The following is a 21607-nucleotide window of genomic DNA, read 5'->3' as shown; positions in this document are numbered from 1 at the left end:
GTACCTGCCCTGTGGCCTGGTGTCATCTGTGGGCCCTGCTCCCCTGCCCAAGGACCAGCCCTGCTCCTCTGCTTCCTGATGTTTTCTAACCAAATGTTTTCTTGATGACTTCTGATGCAGTCAGCTGGATGCTCTTCCCTGGTAGATATTCAGGACTTGATTAGCTTGCCCAGTTGCACTGCATTTGATAAACCTAAGAGTTTGAAAAGCTTGCCAAATAGCAGATCACAGGGAAGGCACTGTATGTTGGAAAGCAAATTTCAAAAGAAACATTGTAAATATTTCAAATTTAGTGTGAAGAACTTCAAATGTTTAGTTATCCTGTTTTCCAAAAACCTCTCACTGCAAGCTGCCTTATAAACTAATATTGTTAAATCTGCACTGAAGAGATCTGTTACCAAACTCAAGCATCATGTGTTTTGGACTAGTTTTTGCAGTTGCAAGAGGAACGGTCAATAGCATCGGAGTATAATTTAAAATATGAGATGCAGTCTCATTTTGGAAGCATAAGTTTTATGCCTTCTACTTTACCAGCTACGTGGATTCAAGAAGCAATGGGCACAAACTGAAACACAGGAGGTTCTCTCTGAACACTTTTTTATTGTGAGGGTGGCTGTACATTGGCATAGGTTGTCCAGAGAGGTCGTGGGATCTCCATTCTTGGAGACACTCAGAAACCATCCATACATGGTTCTGGGCAGTGAGCTCTAGGTGACCCTGCCTGTGCAGTGGAATTGAACAATCTCCAGAGATCCCTTCCAACCTCAACCCTTCTGTGATTCTTTGATCCTGTGAATCCTAGGACAACTCTGAAAAGCCTAGTAACTGTTTATCACTTGGAAAAGATCTGAAAATAAAGGGAACTAAAATGTGTCCCATGTTCTGAGGGCTCTGTCACAGCTTCAGTGGACACGTTTACCTCTCACACAGGAGCAGAAAATAAAGTGACTTAACTAGTTATCTGGAGTTAAAGAAAAGGTGGAGTGAATGAAAGAAGAACGTTCCAAATGGGTAAAGGGTTATCTCATCCTTTTTCCTTTATGTCTTTTTTTTTTAGGCCTAACCTAATATCTAATGGATAGAAATGTTTAAAAGACATGAAAATATATGGTGGAAACCAGTGGTTTTTAAAGATAATCCAAATTAGAAGCTACTGTAGGAGCTGTTCCAAAGTGAAATGGTTATAAAGGTCAAAACTCCTCTCACAAGATCAAGCAGCAGAAATAACCTTTGTGGATCAATGCATCTCCAGTGAGCATTTCTGCTCACTGTCATAAATGATGGATTCATATAGTGGGTTTATCTACTTCTGTGTTAAAGTGCTAATCTTTATTGGAACAGTCGATGTGAGACAAATTAAATTAACAAATGTCTTCATTGTTTCAATACATGATAATATTTTCTAGAAAATGGTGATAAAGGGATTATTTGCTTTCAGATGTGTCCACTAGAGAAGTATGCAAGTTTTGCATACATTCACATTGTACATGCAATATTCTAAACATATGTAAGCGTTTGGGCCTCTGGTACAAAAAGCCTTTGTGATGCATGCATGCAGTATATTTGTGCTTGTGCACATCAACAGGATACTTTTAAAAGTCTGAATTTAAGAAATTTACCCCGAGACTGATGTAAAAAAGATGAGATATAGTATCTGTATCTACACCCTGCTCTACTATCCTGGTGGTAACCTCACCACAGCTTTGTTGTCCAGCCCTTACTGTGCCTTTGAGAGTAGCTTGGAGAATACCCCAGTTCTTTTGTGAGGGAGAAATCTGAGGAGAAACAGAGAGCCTGCAGGCAGGCTCCCCTGCAGTGTGAACCACACACACCTTCAAGTGCCCTAAATTGGTCATCACAGGATGGTCGGCATTGCATGGTCAACATCCTCCCTCCACCTCCAGTGCCCTCTGAATCCCCATGCATGTGCCCTGTTTAATAACCTCTATGGCATATGCATTTATTTTATATATATATATATATATACTTATATATATATATATGTATATATCAGTGGTGACATGAGAAGGCAAGCTGGTAGCCATAAATTTGTAATCTGAGGAGCAAACCTTTTCTTTGTTCCTATTGGTCATCCACCAGCCTGGCCTGGTGGCTGGGGACATCCCATCCCTGGCTGTTGGTGTGATCACACCAGCAGGATCTCAGAGAATGTATCCAGCATCTCTGAGCCAGGACAATCGGCTGGTAGGCCAGTGAGACATAGCCGTTGTTTGGTGTGCTCCTGGGTCGTGGTCCCTGAGGTGTAGCAGCCGAATGATCCCAGAGGCCAACCACATCCTGCTGCCCATGGCATCTCTGTGTGCCTGGATGTTCCAGCTCCTCTCATCCACCTCCAGCTCATGATTGCTCAAGAGGACACAGGAGGTTCAGAAGGCTGCAGAAGCATGTGCAGGAGTGAGGAATGAAGTGTGATTTGGAGCACTCAAAGAATTTTATCACAGGGTGCCACAGGGACTGGGGTTTAGGTGTTACATGCTGGTGTGCTCCAGAGGAGCAAAGTCTGGAAATGGACAGGGTAGGGAGAAAGCAGTTGGGCCAACAACAGTCAGGGGGCTCTGTGATTCTTAATAGTTTGTTTGTTTGTTTGTTTTTGTTTTGTTTTGTTTTGTTTTTCCTCTTTTTGGGGGGGAGGGGGATGGAAGGACTTGAATTTTAGAAAAGACTTATTCACACATATTTTAGCCATTTCCTGGGGAAAGATAGTAAACATTAAGGCACTTTGCCATGTAAAGATAGGAAAAGATGGTTTAACTTGAAATTGTTGGAGAGATTGCTGCTGATTTTCATTTAGAACCGAGACTCTTTTAAAGACCTGAGACATAGTGAGGTACAGCCAATCTGTAATTATATTAATTAGAATAAAACCACCAAGTCATTATTTATCATTTGGTTCTCTCTTGTTGTTCACATACTTTTAGATCAGCTCAGAAATATAGGTAGGAATTGGGCCCAACAAGTACAATTTAATTACTATAATACATCTTTTTTGACACACACAGAAGTAAAACAGGCAGCAGGGCATTATATTTCCTTTATTTAATAAAACTGTATATAAATGACACAATGAAAAATGCTTGCAGGCAAATTATTTAGGAGGCTGGCAAAGGATGTCAGATGATGCTCTAAGGTGCACAATTGGATGTCATTAGCTAAAGACACACATATGAAAGGCACTATATAAAACTAGAGCCCCTTCAGTTCTGCTTTACTTGTGCTATATTTTCCCCTGCATTCACAGAATACAGGTAGACAGTCTAAGGTTGGGTGTGTCTGACAAAGGGATTTATTTTTATATTGGTAAAATATCATTAGGATTCTAATGCATCTATACTCTGATCTGCAAGTATATTAAATCTTTCAAAATTAATGGTATTGACAGTTCTTTACTGAGCAATCATCTGGGCACCTTCTGGGGTTTTTTTGTGAAACAGATACTTCTGTATAACTGCATTTTCCCAGATGACAACTGTAAGAAAAAATCAGTGCTTGACAAAGTGGTGGAAACTTAGTGGGGTGAAGGTAGAAAGAGTATTTATTCCTTCTCCATTAAGTGTGGCTGGTTTGAAACATGCTCTAGCAAGTTATAATCCAAACACAGCCTTTCAGAGACATCTGGGCTGTCTGTGACAGTAGATGTAACTGGTTTCTTTCCATTATAGAAACCAGGGAAAGAACATATCATGCAGGGCAACAGGCAGCATACAAAGAAGCTTTCATTTCAGATGTCTTAAGCCCAAGGAGTAATTCATTCTCAGGAGCTGATTTTAATCACAGTCAAGGACAGCTATTCTGCTGCTCACAGATATCCTCCTCTAAGCAATATTGCCTCTACACAGAGCCTTGCAACTAAGCATACAGGGTCTCTTGTGTCAAAGGAATATTTGACTGACTGCTAAAAAATTTGAATTATTTGAATGCCCTGTGTAGCGGCCTGTTCTACTAGTTCATGGAATTCAAATTGTTTGTGTTATTTGTTGAAAAACTAAGACTAACCAGAATTATTTATATTTTTAAAATATTTTAATCTACCGTATGAAATAAAGTAGTAAAATATGAGCAACGTACAATATTATGTTATGTATGCCAAGAAGTGTCTGTGGGCTTTACATTACAGAGGCTGAAATATATGCCACTATCAAAGCATAACTCTAAGCATAGATGGATCACTAGTGGGACTTAGTCCGAGTAGCTTAAATCATCTGCTTTGCCCACAGATTAATGCACATGCGTGAGTTTTGATTCACATATGAGCTTTTTAGTTTTAATTTTTCACTCCCCTTACGTCTCCAAAAGAAACAATAGAGTTTATTGCTAAATTGGTGAACTGCTGCATATAAAGTTTAAACAAAGCTGGTACATTTTTTCACCAGATATTTTCAAACATATCATATACAAGGCTAAAAACAACCTGACTTTTTACTTTTTTTTTTTTTTTCCCAGATTACTGGATTTTATATGATGAATGAATCCAGCTTATTCTAGTTTTCAAAGCTGTATTTAGTTCTTACTTTGTGTTGAATTACTTTGTGATGAAAATAAAACACCATTAAGATACTATTTCAGTGAAAGTTAATGAAACATAATGATGAATACGCAACAAAAGAAAAAAAAAGCTATTAGAAAGTGTTTGACACTGAAAAGATAATGGTTTATTAAACTATAAAACTCTATATATTTTGTGTAATTCAAGATTTCGGAACTAGTATAATTCAGCTTGTCATACCTGCTTCATAACTACCATTTTAGTGAAAAACAACATGCTCTCAATTTGTCAATTTCCAATTTTTTTATATATATATTTTTTTAACTTTGAAGTATTTATTGACTGGAAATAAACTACCTAAGCCAGAAACCTTTAAAAGTGGCCATAAGTTACTTTAAACAAATGTTGGTGTTTTATAAAAAACACCCCGTATTTTGCTAGTCTTTCATTAAAATATAGGCAACACAGAGAGTTAAGTGGGCAGTGTCAGTGTAAGTTAGCTTTGTAGCTTATACTGATACCGGGCTTACTATAAATTATTATGATATCAGCTAATAATATAGTTATTATATTAACTGACCAACCTAGGGGACTTCTATGATGGAGTAACTACATCAGTGGACAAAGGATGGACTATGGATGTTGTCTGTCTGGACTTCTGTAAAGCCTTGGACACTGTCCCGCACAACATCCTTCTCTTTAAATTGGAGAGGTATGAATTTGATGAGTGGACTGTTTGGTGGATGAGTAACTGGCTGGATGGTCACACCCAGAGAGTGGTGGTCGATGGCACAAAGTCTGGATGGACACTGGTGACAAGTGGTGTCCCTCAGGAGTCTATACTGGGACCAGTACTGTTTAATATCTTAATCAGTGACACAGACATTGGGGTTGAGTGCAAGTTTGTGGATGACACCAAGCTGAGGGGTGCATGGCTGAAGGACAGGATGCCATCCAGAGGGATCTGGACAAGCTCGAGAAGTTGGACCATGTGGACCTCTTGAGGTTCAACAAGGCCAAGTGTAAGGTCAGGTATGAACTGGCAATGTGCGCTTGCAGCCCAGAAGGCCAATTGTATGCTGCGCTGCATAAAAGCAGTGTAGTCAGCAGGTCGAGGGAGGTGATTCTGCCCCTCTGCTCTGTTCTGGTGAGACCCCACCTGGAGTCCCGCATCCAGCTCTGGAGCCCTCAGTACAGGAAAGACATGGACCTGTTGGAGAGGGACCAGAGGAGGCCACCAAGATGATCAGAGGGCTGGAAAATCTCTCCTATGAAGACAGGCTGAGAGAGTTGGGGAGGTTCAGCCTGGAGAAGAGAAGGCTCTGGGGAGACCTTATTGCAGCCTTTCAGTACTTAAAAGGGACCTATAAGAAAAATGGGGAGAGACTTTTTAGCAGGTCCTGTTAGAATAGGACAAGGGGTAATGGTATCAAACTAAAAGAGGGAAGATTCAGGCTAGACATGAGGAAAGAATTTCTTACAATGAGGGTGGTAAAACACTGGCACAGATTGCCCAGGGATTTGGTATGTGACCCATTCCGGGAGACATTCAAGGCCGGGCTGGAGCAGTCTGATCTAGTTGACAATGTCCCTGCTCATTGCAGAGTGGTTGGACTAGACGACCTTTGAAGGTCCCTTCCAACTCAAACTATTCTATGATTTTCTGATTCTATTCTGTAATAAGAAAATAGTAAAAAAAAGAAAAAAAAAAAAGGTAATTTAAAAGTAATAGGCATTTGCTATTTTTTTACTGGGGGGGGAGGGATTTACTAAAGATCAGAGGTCTGGAGTATGTTCTGTTGTAAAAATGGCTAGCCAGGCTGTCTTTACATGCCACAGCATGTGGCTGATGTAAAGAAAGACACCTAAACCAACTTCCCCTCACAAGTTATACAAAAAGACATGAAATACTACTGATCATGTTTGCATACAGATAACCTCCAAAGTACAGTCAGTTATGCAAAGCCTCCTTGTTGGTAACACTTATATAAAGAACTCAATATGTATTTTTTATTTAAGGAAGTATTTTTAACCTGCAAACCTCTTTACCAATCTCTCTATAAGAACTTTTTGAGATATTTATGGTTTACATAACCCATGTTTTTACAAAATACCCTTAAGCATGTCTACCCTGTAAAAGACCTGTAAAAGGTTACAAATTTGATTCAGACAGTTGTGATCATAACAGAAAATATAGGAAGGGGTTTTATTATAGCCAAAACATCGTAATTTATGTTTCAACTGAGCAAGCTCAAATATTATGAACAATGTGTGACTTCAATTTAAAAAGTACACAAGCTTTACCTCCATTTTCAAGTCACTGTCTTTCAGCCTTAGTTTTGTTGGCTCTCTAATCAAATGTTTTAAAATCCATCTATATTGTCTTTACAGGATTTTAAAGGTAGGATGACTATTTCCTACAAATTGACAGATAGTGACAGCTGCCAGTCAACTGGATGTGATTGAAAAGTAGTCATGGAGGTACTGAATACTTTCCTACATTGAGTGTGTTCCCTACTGTGTGATTTGTATTAAGAAAGTTCTAAGCTGTTTTCACAGTTCTTTGACGTAGACATCTGCGAAAAGGCTATGAAATGATGAAGTGGTGAATTAGTCTTTTACTTTGGTGATTGTTTCTGTTTATCTAGTATATATTAAACAGATTACAGTACCTCAGCCCAGGATGATTGCTCTTGGAGTTATTGTCTCCAGTTTGTCATTTGAACTATGTAATTTCTCAACCATTGACTCTGTTCTGTTGAAAGCTTTTTTAAAATTTATTTTTTTTCCCCCGCCTCAGCCAGAGAACCATTACAATTATGACTTTCACTGGCTTTTTTTTTCCCAGTAGAGACCACTCCTACATCTCACCCCTCTGCAAAGGAATACAATTGCAAGAACATTTATTTCCTCACATGCCTGTCTCTTTATTCTGTGTTTTCTCTGTATTTTATATTTTCTTATTTTGTCTCCCATTTTTCAGGGACAATATTGTTACCTGGAATGAGGGCAGTTTTAAATGAATGGAAAGGACCTACTTTCTTCACTATAGTAGTTTATCAGTGCTCTGTGGAGACTAGAAGAAACTTGAGCCTGAAAGCTGCTCCATAGTGTTACATTTTATCTGTAATTTATTCCTATATCTGACTGTAACAAGAACCATTGTGTAAATAATTATAGATGTGGAAAGGCCTTTAAAGACTCAAAGAGGTTTATAAATAACTACTGTGAAAAAAATATTATTTTGGTGGTTAGATAAGCAAGTTGCTTACTAAAGACTATTCCAAAAAGCAGTTTCTACTGTTATTACCTGTTCTGCCTTAATTTTCTACACAAGCCTTTGGTTGTTGACAAGCAGTTGGGAGTTCCTTATATGCAGTACCGCCAGTCAACCACACCTCCACTCCTGCTTTTCCTTTTGAGTGCTTAGCAGACTTTGTTTCTTTATTCCTGTGGAAGTACTCTAGCAATACAGATCCAGTAAGTATGACGTTCTTGGATAGATTTTGTGAACACGATCATATTCTGCCTAGATTGTCTCAATATCTATTTTTCAATGAAAAGGCCTTACTTTTAGTTTGAAAAAGGTATTAAATATCCCTTTTTGCTTCATGGATTTGGGAAGAAAGAAAGTTAGTCTGGGACTTGGTTGGCAGCAAAAATACCCAATCGAAATTTTTTGGATCACTGATAAATGCCAACTTCATCCTTCCCTAGAAGCTTGGGGAAATTAAACTGGGCTGTCTGGAGCTCAGTAAGCTAGCTACCTTTTTTCCACTTTCAGACGTGAATCGATTGATTTGATGAAAAGTAATTTGTTGAGGAGGAAGGGCAACAGGATAATTTACAGTGCAATGAGATGATTTGCCATCCCTAAAATTGCTTTCCTGAAATCTACAACTATGTACTGTCCACTTCTTGGCAAGGCTGTTAGTGGGGCTGCTCTTTGCTTCCCACTGCTTTAACCACAGCATTTCATTTTGTGATTTTTGGCTCCCTTTTGCATCTCCTAGCCCCCTCACCCTGGGTCAGGCCCTGGCAGCAGCTGGCCATGAAATTTGATTCCCTTGGCCGCTTCTCCCATGGACAGTCTGACGCTGCTTGGTCCCATGCTGTGTGTGCTTCTGCTGCTCCACTTTGCCACCCCAGCTCTTGCCTGCCATGGATAAGCTTTGCAGCTGCCTCTGAGCATTTCTGCTACCAGAGCAAAAGCCTATACGTAGTTCCCTGCTAACAAGGCACTCGTGAATCAGTTTTTCCAGGTTCCTTTTGCTAGTTTCCCATCTTTCCACTTCAAACGAATTGTGTGTTGAGCCACACTTCAGCACTTTTGGTCACCCCAGGCTTTTAAAAAGCCTTCACAGTTGTGAAATATCCTCCATTTAATATCACAGCTCATTTATTAACAAAAATGCCTCTGCTGAAACATTTTAAAATGTTTTAGGCTTGCCCATTTGTATCTTTTTACAAATAGTTCCGTACATCAGATATCAGATGAATACTCTTTATTTTCTCTGAGAGAAGACCACTTCTTTAAAGCACAAACCACTGAACTTACATTGCTGGAGGAAGTGATGCTATTTTAAAATGTTACTCAGTTTTGATGCTTGAGCTGTTCAGTGAAAATGGCTTTCAACTGCCTTCTTTTGTTTATAAAATACCCAAGATTTCCAGCTTTTTACTACAGTTAAATTATCTTAACACAGTTGTCTTTACAGCTTGCTTTCGGTAGTTTCTTTTTATGATATTCACCTAAACTCAATGTGCTTGAACCCATTAATTAAATATATCTGTATGACTTTAGTATGTTAAGCCTAAGAATCAGAGAATATTCTGAGACCATTTCTGAACCAGGTCTCCCATACATAGTGGAAAAAAATGCCTCAAACACTGATACAGAAAACCCTGGTATGTCCTGTATGCAAACAGTTTGGCTTCTTGAATTATAACTGTTTACAGAAAATTCACTACTGAGTTGCCGAGTACATTTTAAAATCTTACTGCTTTATTATGTAATGTACAAAAAGTAATAATCCTTTTCCAGACTAGATGAGAATATAACTGTTTTCAGAGGTTTCTGTGGACAGAGTTAATTTAGCAAATTTTTTCTCTCATTTCATCTCATTTCTCTGCCTATGTTTCTTTTCTGCCTGCTACTGCTGTCTCAAGTGATGCCTTAAATTATTTTCAGCTTGGACAAGAAGAATAAATGGGGAAAACAAAGAGCATCATAGTTTCCCTTAATGGAGGTTAGCTGAGAATTTCCTTGGAAATTGCAGTCTGAGGGTTGAGTAAAGGATAAATTGAAGTTGTTACCATTTCAGGTAACAATCAACATATTCCATAACTGAGATCAAAACATTTATACAGCAGTACACATCATCTTTAACAGGAATGGTTACATTCCTGTTTTTTGGGAACTAATTGACTCTACTGCATTGTGACATAAAATGAAAGCTAGATTTATTTTCCAGTATCAGAATCAGGTCTTTGCCCTGTAATATTTACTTACACCCTCAATGTCAGAAAGAACAGGTTTAAACAAGTTCACTTTTTTTCTTTCTGTGTATCTCTAATTTTCATACAGGGACCACTTCTTTAGGGCAGTGACATTAAGGACTTGGGTTTTGGTGTCTTTCCTCCATGTTGAGTACTCTTTTTGTCTGTGGCAGTCCTGCAATATCAGATTCTGAAAATCCTGGCTGTTTTGAGGAGGGAAAAGTTAACACTTCACCCATGTGTATTTGTAAACCACAAACAAATAGTATTTCCTATTCATTATTTAATGTGTAGAATCTAACATGAAGGACCCAGAAGACCTTAGTGAGAGTCAGGCCTCCTTGGGACACTGGTAGGTACATGGAAAGTCTGTTCTCAGAGGAGCTTCCAGGAGGGTAAATCAAGAGAGCAAACAAAAGAAAAGAGAGATTTGATGTGACTTGCCCTAGTTTGCAGGGAAGGTCACTGAAAGAACTGGGAATAAAACACCACTGTTTTGACTCACAGGTTGCTACACGAACAACTGGAAGTTAGTTTTTGTAGCTACCTCAAAATATCATTTTCATTATTGGTGAAACAGTAGAGACAAAGCATTCATAAGTAAGAAAAGACACATTATCATACAAACACTAAAAAAGGTTCAGCTACATTTATGAAGGATTTGCCACACAGTATAGCCAAGTTCTTTGAAGAGAATTGTATGAATTGGAAGAAGGTTTAAGTGTGAGACAGTTGTATAAGTTTGGTGTGCTTTGATTCTTATATGACTATAACTACAATCTATCGACAGAACTATATCTTGAAATATCTGAAAAATAAAAGCATCTTTCATATTTTAATGGTGTTAGTGATTACCTCTTGTCTGTCAAGAATATGTCTTCAGGCTGCTGGAATTAACATCAGATCTGCTGAAGGGCCTAGAAGTTCTGGTTCAAAAGGAGTTAAAAAATAGTCGGTATATTGGAGAAGAAATTCCTGAAAAAAAGGAATGACTGGAAAAAACACACTCGTAAGTTTTATTTTTGCTTCCTTCTGAAGCAGAAATATGCACTTGTGCCTTGAGAGTAGAAATTTTTCTTGGTTGATTGACACTCAGGGTCTTGTATGGCCTTAATCTTATTATCTTTTAATTATTTATTTTGCAGTTATAAAAATCATTTACATCTAAGCAAAGTATAATTCAATTATGATATAATGAACTGCAATCTCCAGATAACTTCTGTACTTCTTCTGTTCTCCCTATTTTGCCCCCACGTTTCTAGTCATACTGTCAATACTATGAACTGATATTGAAGTGAGCAGTATTAGTCTTCAGGTATTTTTCAGGAAATCACACTTTTAGAATATGATAAGAATACAATAGATATAAGTGATAAAAAAGTACTTTTGGTGAGGAAAGCCAGGGACAATTGTGGAGCAGTTCAGCTATTTGGGTTATATACATATTAATATTTAATACAAAATTTCTCTTAAGCCACCATGTTAATTGTTATATTGATAGATATGCTGCCATACGTGTTTTACAGTGAATATTCTAATAGTCATGTTTTAATACAGTGAAGATTGGAAAGCATGCCTCCTCCTGTTCCCAGTAGGTTTTGGTTAAGTCTGAGACCAGATCTTCAAAATTATCAGTGTCAACATTTCTACTGTTAAATTGCTGAATTTTGTGATGTTGATTATGGGATTAGTCCCACAGACAGCGTACATCGGGAACACACCTTGAAACTGCTGAGTCATTTCAGTCTGCATAATAATTTAACTGAATTACCTGAAAATAGCTGAAACAGATGTGTTCCTGGTTTTGGCAAAATTAACCTATAAAAAATTAAAATAAGTCATTTACTAGTCAGCTAACTTGATCTATAAATTCCTCTCTAGAGTGATCTAATGAAAGCTCTGGGTGCAGGGTTGGGATGTATGTTTAGCAGCTAATTTGCATCCTAGCTGGTATTGCCTTGCTGCAGTGGAAGAATAATTGGAAATGTATGCACTGTGTTAAATGTGTTGACTGAAGCTGTAAATTGGAGGAGATTGTGTTTGGTATATAAATCTGGGGAGCACTGCCAGGTTTGGTCATAAATATGTAACTTTCTGAATTCTGCGACAGATAACAAGAAACATGTCAATGAGTGATGAAATGTAGATTTCCAATTATTTTAACAACAATAAACTGCCTTTTTGGGATGTATTTATTACAAACGTTTCATCATGTCTAGTTGAAAGAATAGGATGGAGGGTGCATAACCGGAGGGGATTCCTGGGTGAACAGCAAACTAATGTATTCAAAATTCCAGTGGGAAAAGTAAGACTTATGTTTGTCTTCTGCAGTAGGATTTAATTCACTCTGTTGTTGTTTTGTTTCTACTGCTGTTTCGAAAGGAAGAAAGCTGTTTTTTAATATTCTGATAGAAGGAATTTATGAACCTGGTCTTTCCGTGACACCATAATAAAAATACTTGGAATTATAAAGGATTGTATTTCTGATATGTTTTAAAACTGCATCAAAAGACTGGAAAGAGGTAAGGTTTTGTTTCAGGGAGGATACAAGAAGGACAGAAGTCTCACTAAAAAAGCCAGGTACTGACAGCTTTGTCAAGAGACTACCTAGTTTAACTTTTCTGGATGCTCTGGGAAGTTATGGAGTTGGTGTTTCAGAAAACACAGCCACCTTGTAGAGGAGAAAAGAGATTTACGTTAATGAAGATGGGCTACGTGAACACAGGCCAATGTTAAGTTGTATTGCAATGTCTCATGAAAAAACTTTCTGATTCAGTACTCAGAATTGAGGTTGGTGCACTGGAGGTGTAAGAGCTGCCTGCAGAGAGACATTCTTCCTGCTTAGGATGCTCTCCTGAAGGCTGGGCCTTTCTCTTCATATTGTATCTCTAAAATTCTGGTCTGATTAAATGACTTGGGGTCCTATATAAGCATACCTGATTCTTAGGCTCAGTGAGCGCTGGGAGCATGAGTTGGGTTTATTGGTTTTGCTCCTACAATGGGAAAAAACATCAGGGTTCTGTGCACTGTTTTCATTCAGGTGCTTTCAGAGGATGAGGGTAACCTGGGCTGGCATATATGTCACGAGGATTGAGAAATCTTTCCCAAAGCATTTATCGGTGTTATAAAAAACTATAGGTAGTGAATGAAAAGAGTGCTTTTCTGTCTCAGGAGACTAGGGGAACCATTGTTACCTTATTCATATTGTTACTACAGTAGGAGAATTGCTGTAGAGGAAGGGAAAACTTGCTGGCATAAGAGAGAATTCATCAATGTTTAGAAACCTGATTTAGATTCCTTTGCCAGTCAGAAGCAACAACAACCAGACCTGAAGAGAATTTAGCATTCTTTCTTTGTGCTTATGAAGGCATTATAGCCACGTATATCCTTACAGAGACTAATTTCGAATGTGAATGCCTGATTTTATACTCAGGGCTAATAAATATAAAATGAATGATTTTTTTTTAATGTACCACACACAGGATCTGTGCCTTTATTAGCAGTTCTAGCACACTGGTTTGCCTGTAACTGTCTGTATCTGTAGGTGAAGCCTTGGGTTGAAGGACATGAACAATTGTGTTTTATTGAGCAGTTACTTTTTACTGACATTTTGTAGGAGGCCCCTGTATCAAACATACACGAGACAGCAGGACAGTTGTGTAGATGAAGGCCAATACAAAGCTTGAAAATTATGCAGATCACATGGAAATGTCCTTACTTTACATATACCACACTGCAATGCTTTTTCTAAATGTGCTGGTTTGGATGATGTTGAGTTTCTATGCTACTAACCTTTATTATGTCCACTATTATGGTGACCTACATACTACTTTGAGTAATATTACCCAAGTGTAAATATTCTTTGGAATAAAATCTTATAGCACATGGTATTAATTTTTTGAGTTAAAATATATGCCAAAATGACACTGGTTCTGAAAGCTGTATAGAGATTTTTATACATAATTCTGTACTTTGGCTGTAGTTACATTCACCTCAAAAGTAAGAAATCCTAAGAAATTTAATCCTACATTTATTTTATCCTTGGTATATTTTTAAGGTTCTCCATTTTGGGGGACATCTGCATTTCAAGCATCCATTCTTTAAAAATGTAGAATGCATTTGTGTCAAAATGAGATGTGCCTATTGTTTACTCAGAGTAGGATTTCTGTACAGGAACAACATATTAGTATCTCTATTTCATGGAAAAAGAGCTAGAAACTTTGAATTACTCTTAAAAACCAACCAACCAAAACAACAAATAAGCTAAAAACATGGTATAATCATGACAATTGGCCACTTTTATTGCTTGTAGTCCCCCTTATAGGAGTGAATATCTGCCACATTCAAAGGCAGATTAAAAAAATAAAGACATATAGTCTATACAGAACCTAGAATACTTACAATGGTATACCATCCTTATGCAATAACTTCAATATGATATGTACAGAGACTATGCTTTTACTGATTTCAAGTTCACCTCTTACCTGCTGCTTGTTCTTTTCTTCTTTGTTTGAAAATACACATAATTAAAATGTACTACATAAGCTATGACAGACAGCATGTTCACCTGTTATAGGAAAATGAGTAGAATGACCTTTATCTTATCCAGTAATTACATTGCAAGCCAAGTACCATTTTGATTTCAATTACCTAAAAAAAAGAAAACACCTTTTTAAATTGCTCGTTTTATCAGGTGAATATCATATTACAACAAAGGAAAGCAAAACAAAATATTTTCAAAGCTCAAGTTACTTTTATACTAATAGTTGTTGTGAAGAATAGAAAGGTTATTATTTATGAATAAGTCATTATTCACCATCTATACAGCACTAACCCTGACTGAGCAGGAACCAACAGGAGAGGAAGCTCAGGAATGGTTTTCAGGCTAACCAAAAGGCTCATCAACCTTTAGTGTCTTGGTCTTCGCTTCTTTTCCATTTCGTTTGGAAATGTCTACTGAGAGACAGGCAGGTGTCTACAGTGACTCAGGCATGCATGAAGGAGCAGCTGATCCATCCAAAAGGTGAATAAAGTCCAACCTCAACTCTGACCTGTCTATTTTCAGCAGAAGCAGCTCCTTTGAGAAAAAAAAGGCAGATAGATATACTAGTGACCTGGACCAAACAAAAAAATGCAATTAAGGCTATGAAAAATTATTCTAATGACCAGAGCTGCTTTGTGTAGCATCTGAAATTTATTACATTGTGTCACTACATTGTAACTGCTGTGGTAAATTTAATTTCTATGTTATTTACTATTTTTACTATTTTTTTTTTAAAGCAATGAGGTTTCTACCACTCTATGCATCATAAAGATGTAGTATGCCTAGGTACAATTTTCACTGAGCAGAATCTCCTTTTTCCCCTTGAACCAAGATAAGAAATTATGAATTAAAGAAAATAATTTTGTGAGAAGGGAACACCAATGTATGCTTTAAAAAGATTCTTTGGTAAGAAAAATCCATCCTTGATTGATAGATACACAGCTGAAGATCGGTGCCCCGAGAGCAGTAATGGACATTAATGGCCCTGAGCAGATTCACCTGGAACTCCACTCCATGCATGAGTCTGTAGGCCCCATTTTAGCTCCCATGGGGCTATCTGCCTAGATCTGACCTACTTTATAGGACCTGTGCCTTTATATTTGTGCATTTGCAAAAATGAATAGTTTTGTCTTCACTTTATGGATGAATTCACTGCACTGTGAGACAACGCAGTACAGAGAGGGTCGGGTTTTAAAGCAGAGTTGGCTCAAGCTGAATTTAAGTACCTGCAGCCTATAGGTTGTGGGAAGATACAAAATTCATGTAGGCTGAAATGCTTGAATACTTACCTATATGCTTTGAGGTGTCTTATTTAAAGTATCTAGCCAAATATCAACACCTCCGTATCTGTAGTCAGACATTACATTCCTAAAGGAAAAGACTTCATTTCTCTGAGTAAATGAAGAAACATAAGTCTTGTTGGGACCAATAGAAATACTGTAAGTATTCAGCTCCAGTGGCAGGGCTGGGTAGGGAAATAAGGCCTCCTTCCCCTGAACCATTTCCCCTGTCTCTAGGTAGTTAACACCTGTGGCATTGAAGGGTAGGATTTCATATTTAAATCACTAAGTGATGTGGAAAAAGTCCTGAATCTCACCCTGAAAGAATGACAGCTGTACCCAAAGAGAGCTTTCTGTAAGTCACCCTGCATCTCTGCAGGGAGGGGATTTGTTCTTGGTCTGCGTGTTCATTTACTTTGCAGTGACTGGTCTGGGCGGCTTTTCCAGGATAGTGGGAAGCAATTGTGTGTGGTGTGGGAGAGCTTCTTGGATGCTGGCAGGGAAGGACACTACAAGGATTTGGGAATTTGAGGGGAGAGAGACAAACAGAGCTGGCCAGCTCAGGGTCTGGGAATAGATGACCCTCATCTATTTATCACCCTCATGGGTGATAAAACCAGAGGGACCTCATGAGGTCTTGTTGTAATTAAGTTGTTACTAGCAAGGCCCTACATATGGTGAATAGAGGGAAGATTTGCATATAAAACCTTACTATTACTGTCTACCTTAAATATTTAGGTGATTTTGCAAAAATATTTATTCTAGCATATTCTAGTAAAATCTTTTTTGTGTGTGTGTGTGTGTTTTTTTTTTTTTAATTTTTTTTTATTTTGAAGCCTTCTGATTGTTTCTGGGAACTTACAGTAGGGGAAAAATGTCTAGGCAGATCTAGTTCAAAGCCCTTGTTGGGTTGGTGTCCTGCTGCAGAAGAACTAGTCAAAAGCTGGATGTATAAAATTAATGGATTTTGTGTAGTATTTGCAAAGTATTGCCATATGCCTCTCATATTCTATGACCACTTTGTAGAAAGCTATCTGTGGCTGGATTGAATTTCACTCTTTGAATCCATTCAGTAACTTGCTGTGCTTTTTGGTACAGTGGTAGTTCTCTGTAGCCCTGGATAAAAGGGTGTCTGGTTTATGTATATGTTTTAACTTGTCTTATTTTGTAGGCTATCATATAGAACAGATAAACCAGCAACATTAATTCAAAGGTGAAACTAAAATTTTGCATCATCAGTTTACTTCACTTAAAGGAAGAAGTAAGTTGTTGTCCTTCCTCTGTAAATATCTTCCACTGTAAATCTCCTAAATACTGGTGTCCTATCCAGCAAACAGCTATAAATTTGAAAAAAAAAAGCTGCAGGATTATTTTTCAAGGCCTTAAGTGTTAAATGTTTTTATCTTCTAAATCCAGTAGAAGATATACTTTAGATTTAGTTAGAATTTGATAGCTTATTGTTATTAGCAGTAAAGGAAAAGTAATTACAGTTGAAAGCTGAGGACACCTGATGTGGAAATAATCTGTAGAAAATAAATATGGAATGTGACAACTGTTTTCAAGTGAAATCAACTTTAAATACTGTAATTAATTATGTCTTTCATCATTTTGTAGAACCATCCTACTAATGTGACTTATTTGGCATGATGGATTTAATTAAAACGGCATTCTGAAAGAATAATGTTGTAGGTCTTATAGATGAAAACCAAGACATATGTTAACTGTTTAAGGTACTTTGCATCTCAATTAAAAAGGACTAGAAGATCTTTGAGGGGTAACAAAAATGTTAAGAGATAACATGGATTGTAACACAATAGTGCAATAAATTGGGCCAGAGGTCTGACTTTTGGACAACCGGAGCAGAGCCAGTCTTCAGCGTGTTGGAATATTTTTAGTGCCTTAAAAAATATTTTGGAGGTGGGAGGCATTGTTTTAATTTTTAAGAACATTACAATTTGTTTCTAGGTTTGCTGCAAACTTCATTTTCATGGGTGCTATTGCTGAATCCATATTACAATAATTTACTTACATAGCATTCCTATGTTAACCTTTCATCAAAGTTTTGAGTCTTTTGAAAATACTTTGGCTCTTACTGTGATTGCTTGTGCTTTATAGAAGCATGTATTGATTGCATGCTGCATTTTGAAATAATTTTTTCTGTAAGATAGTAAAAGAATTAAGTTAGAATTGGATTATGCCAGTTTTCTTCTCTTTATTTAAATGCTACCAAAGCAAGTGTTGTAAATCAGTCTGTATTCTATCCTTTCTAATATATATTCTGTCCTGTATTTTGTACTTTGGAAGCTCCTGCTTACTATTATTAGTCTTAACTATATGTGAGATGGTTTCTTTCTTGACGTCCACTCAACACTCCAGGATTTAAGAGACATTTATTTGCAAGTGTTATGACTACCTTCAAACTCTGACTTCAATTTGTATCTAAATGTTGGAGCTGGCTGACTTATTTCCTTCACTAAACCGATGAGCATCCAGCAGCTCTTAGTAAAAAATTTGGGTAATCATATGTTTGGAAAGATCAAGCTACATGTTCTGCAACCTGTGAATATAGATTTAAGAGGTTGAATTCTGAAAATCTTCATAGTGCCTGTGAAGGTACATACACATATGCATGAACATACATTAAAGGTTTTGTTTTGGGATAGAAGGAACTCTTGTAATGTCTTGTAGGATCGTGAGTGTTAACTATGTAAGGGATAAAGATCGTAATTGTCTGTGATATGCTTAAGAGGGTTGGCTTCACCCCACCCCCTGGCTCTGTTCATATATGCTTTAAGCTTTGGTTACCTGAAATACTGTGTAGAGCTTCTCTTGGACCAAATGTGTTGCTGTATATAGAAAAAGAAGCAAGAAGAGGTGCATGTTTACTAGTAGATCCCACAAAACTTGTGGAGCATGTAAGAGGAAGAAGTAGATTGCCATTTCAAATATGTGGTCTTTGACAGGGATGCTGGGTGTTTGTAAACTACATGAGATGTGTCTGGTCTATTTTAATGACTTTACCAAATCCGAAGCTAGTGCTGCTCCTGCCAGGACACCCATTCTGGCTGGAGCATTCAATGAGAAATGCACCTGCTATACTTATCCCAAGGTCAGCCATGTTTGTAAACCAAAATGATTTTTGACAAGATGGAACTTGATTTGGCTGATTGTTGTATATCAAAACTGTGAATTATGCAAATGCATATTGTATACAACAGCTATATCTGAAGGCTGTTTTTTTTACCTCTCTTAAGCTAATTGAGGAGGTTTGGGAGCAAAAGGCACTTCTTAGTGACATGTATATCTGCTGGATATATACCTGATTATCTTGCACCTAAGAAGAAAATCGATCACATTCACCAGAAATGCTCATTAAACAAACTTAAATTGGTTCAATTTTCTGAAACTTGACTGTCCCCACTGGACTGTGATGAATGCTGTTCATTACTTAGATTAAGCTTTCTGCTTTGGGAAGAGTACTACATTGTAAAAAGTTTCACATTATTAGGCAAAGCGAAGGTAGTCATGTAGACAAATGGTAGAGTTTTAATCAATTAACTCGAAAAGTCTAGATGTACTATGTAATATCAGACTCATAATAGTTCACAATTAGTGCTGGGCATTGAAGTGTTTTCATACCTACTGGGGAGAAAAAATTGTCACTGAAAAAGGCCCTGAGATTGCATGATGTACCCCTGTCCTCTTTGGAGGCTGCTTTGTTTTTGAAAGCAAAGAAGCTATCCTTGCTCACGCAGTTGCCTAAGTGGCATTTCCAGTGCCGAACCCAATATGAAAGAGTCTGGTGTTCATTGTAGATCAGGTAATACTGAGCCAGCCTGTGAGCTTTTAATTGAGCAATTAATATGAGAAATGGAGGCTATAACTTTAATTTTAATGATATGGAACAATACAGCATACAGGTTCCCTGCTATGTTGTGTAAATAAAAGAAAAATATCACTAAAGCCTGCTTATAATTTCACACACACTACTAATACTGAGTAATTACTCTATAATGGCATCTTTCTTTGCACACTTTTCATTTGTTATGCTTTAATTGTTAGGAGTACTTGATGAGCTGACTCCAGAACTTTTAAATTTTATGCAGAAAGAAAACACTTAACTAAACTGGAAGAAAAGCAGTGCTTTTCCTAAGAGGTTTGCACTATACCATTTAAGTTACAATTGAAAGGTGAAAGAGAGAACAATGGAATAAAGTTGCAGGACTATACATGGCAGAAGGAAGGGGACAAGAGGACTGGCAGAATAACTGGTGTTGAGGCATTTTGAGGAGAAAAAAAGTTTAAAATCTCAATATTTCATGCTTAGGAAATGTGTTTTGGTCCAAAAAAGGTCAGCAGATTAGAATAAGTGACATTACGAGGTTGGTACAGTTGCGTGTATCTTTACTTCAAAATCAGAATGAAAACAATTGATTAAAGCAAATGATCCATTTTCGAAGAGGAAATGTTTTTAGTTATCCATACCTGCTTAAGTGTGTATGTTTTTGTGTTTCATTTGTTTTGTTTTTTGTTTGTTTGGTATTAAAAAAAAAAAACTAAAAACCCCAAACAAATTGGGGAAAATTATGAAGATCATGTTCTTATGGAAAGTTATTAGTACACAGATGCATTATTTTACGTGGCTTCTGGATCCTCATTCAGTGGAATTTTGTGCAAGTGTAGTAATTTGTGTTGATGGTTTCTAGCCTTATTAGTATTCATGCCGAGCAGAAGCCTTGGCTCTTTGTTAACTCTCATTGCCTGATAATTCGTCATAATTTGGCTCTGAATTGCTTTGGCATAATGGACCAAAGTTATCTTTGTTGTATGTCTTCTGAAGTCCATAGAGTAAGCATAGGGTAAGCTTAGTCAAGAATACTACCATTTAAAAATAAAGTAGGTCTTGCCATATTATTAAGCAACCAGAAAGCTAGAAAAGATTGTGGTGTTTTCCATTGAAACAAGATAAATGTAGTATTGTTGTAAAGTTTCAAATGTGTAAGTACAGAGAATGTATCTGAGCAAATAGCAACTCTTTGGAAGAAACATAATTGTTTCTCAGGCACAACATCTTAGTGCTAGAGGAGCTGCCTTTTCTGTTCTATCTTAAAATTCAAATTAAAAACTCTTGAAAGATAATTTTGCACAGAACAAAGCATGTTATGCATTGTTTTGTGCTGAGGCATGAATTTATTAAGAATGGATGTGTAAAAAAGAAAAATGGTAAATTTTTTGAGATACTACGATATTTTAAAAATTGAATAGTTACTAGTCTTTGAGATGTAGTCAAATATTGTATAGCCTCAGCATGTGATGGAGATTCACCACAATTTTGTTGAACTTGAGGTGTGACTCTGGGACCATGTGCTAAGTACAGTAAGCCTGGATGTAGTTTTTATTTTAATTGCTTTGTAAACAGTACCCCCAGATTTGGAGAATAAATAACTCTTTTGCAAGCTAGATATGTCTACGAACCATAGATTAGTAGCTTCCTCAAAAAAGGAGGGTCATCTGTGGGTGGATGTTGTACATGTTTGTACATGTTCTTCTAGAACAAAATCAGGCTAATTTTTATCTATGAATATTATATGATTTGTCAAGCATCACAAATGAACTACACAACTTCGTGAATTATTGTGCCTCATCTGAGCAGGAGAAACTGTTCATGAGGGCATCCTTAACTACACTTATGGCTGCAGATACGCTGTAAAGCACATTAGATTAAACATTTCATTAGCATGATTGAGTTGTAATGGCTTAACAAGTTTCCTCCCTTCAGCT

This window comes from Streptopelia decaocto (assembly GCF_964273445.1).
Source record: "Streptopelia decaocto genome assembly, chromosome: 2".
Lineage (NCBI taxonomy): Eukaryota > Metazoa > Chordata > Aves > Columbiformes > Columbidae > Streptopelia > Streptopelia decaocto.
This window is presented reverse-complemented; position numbering follows the sequence as displayed.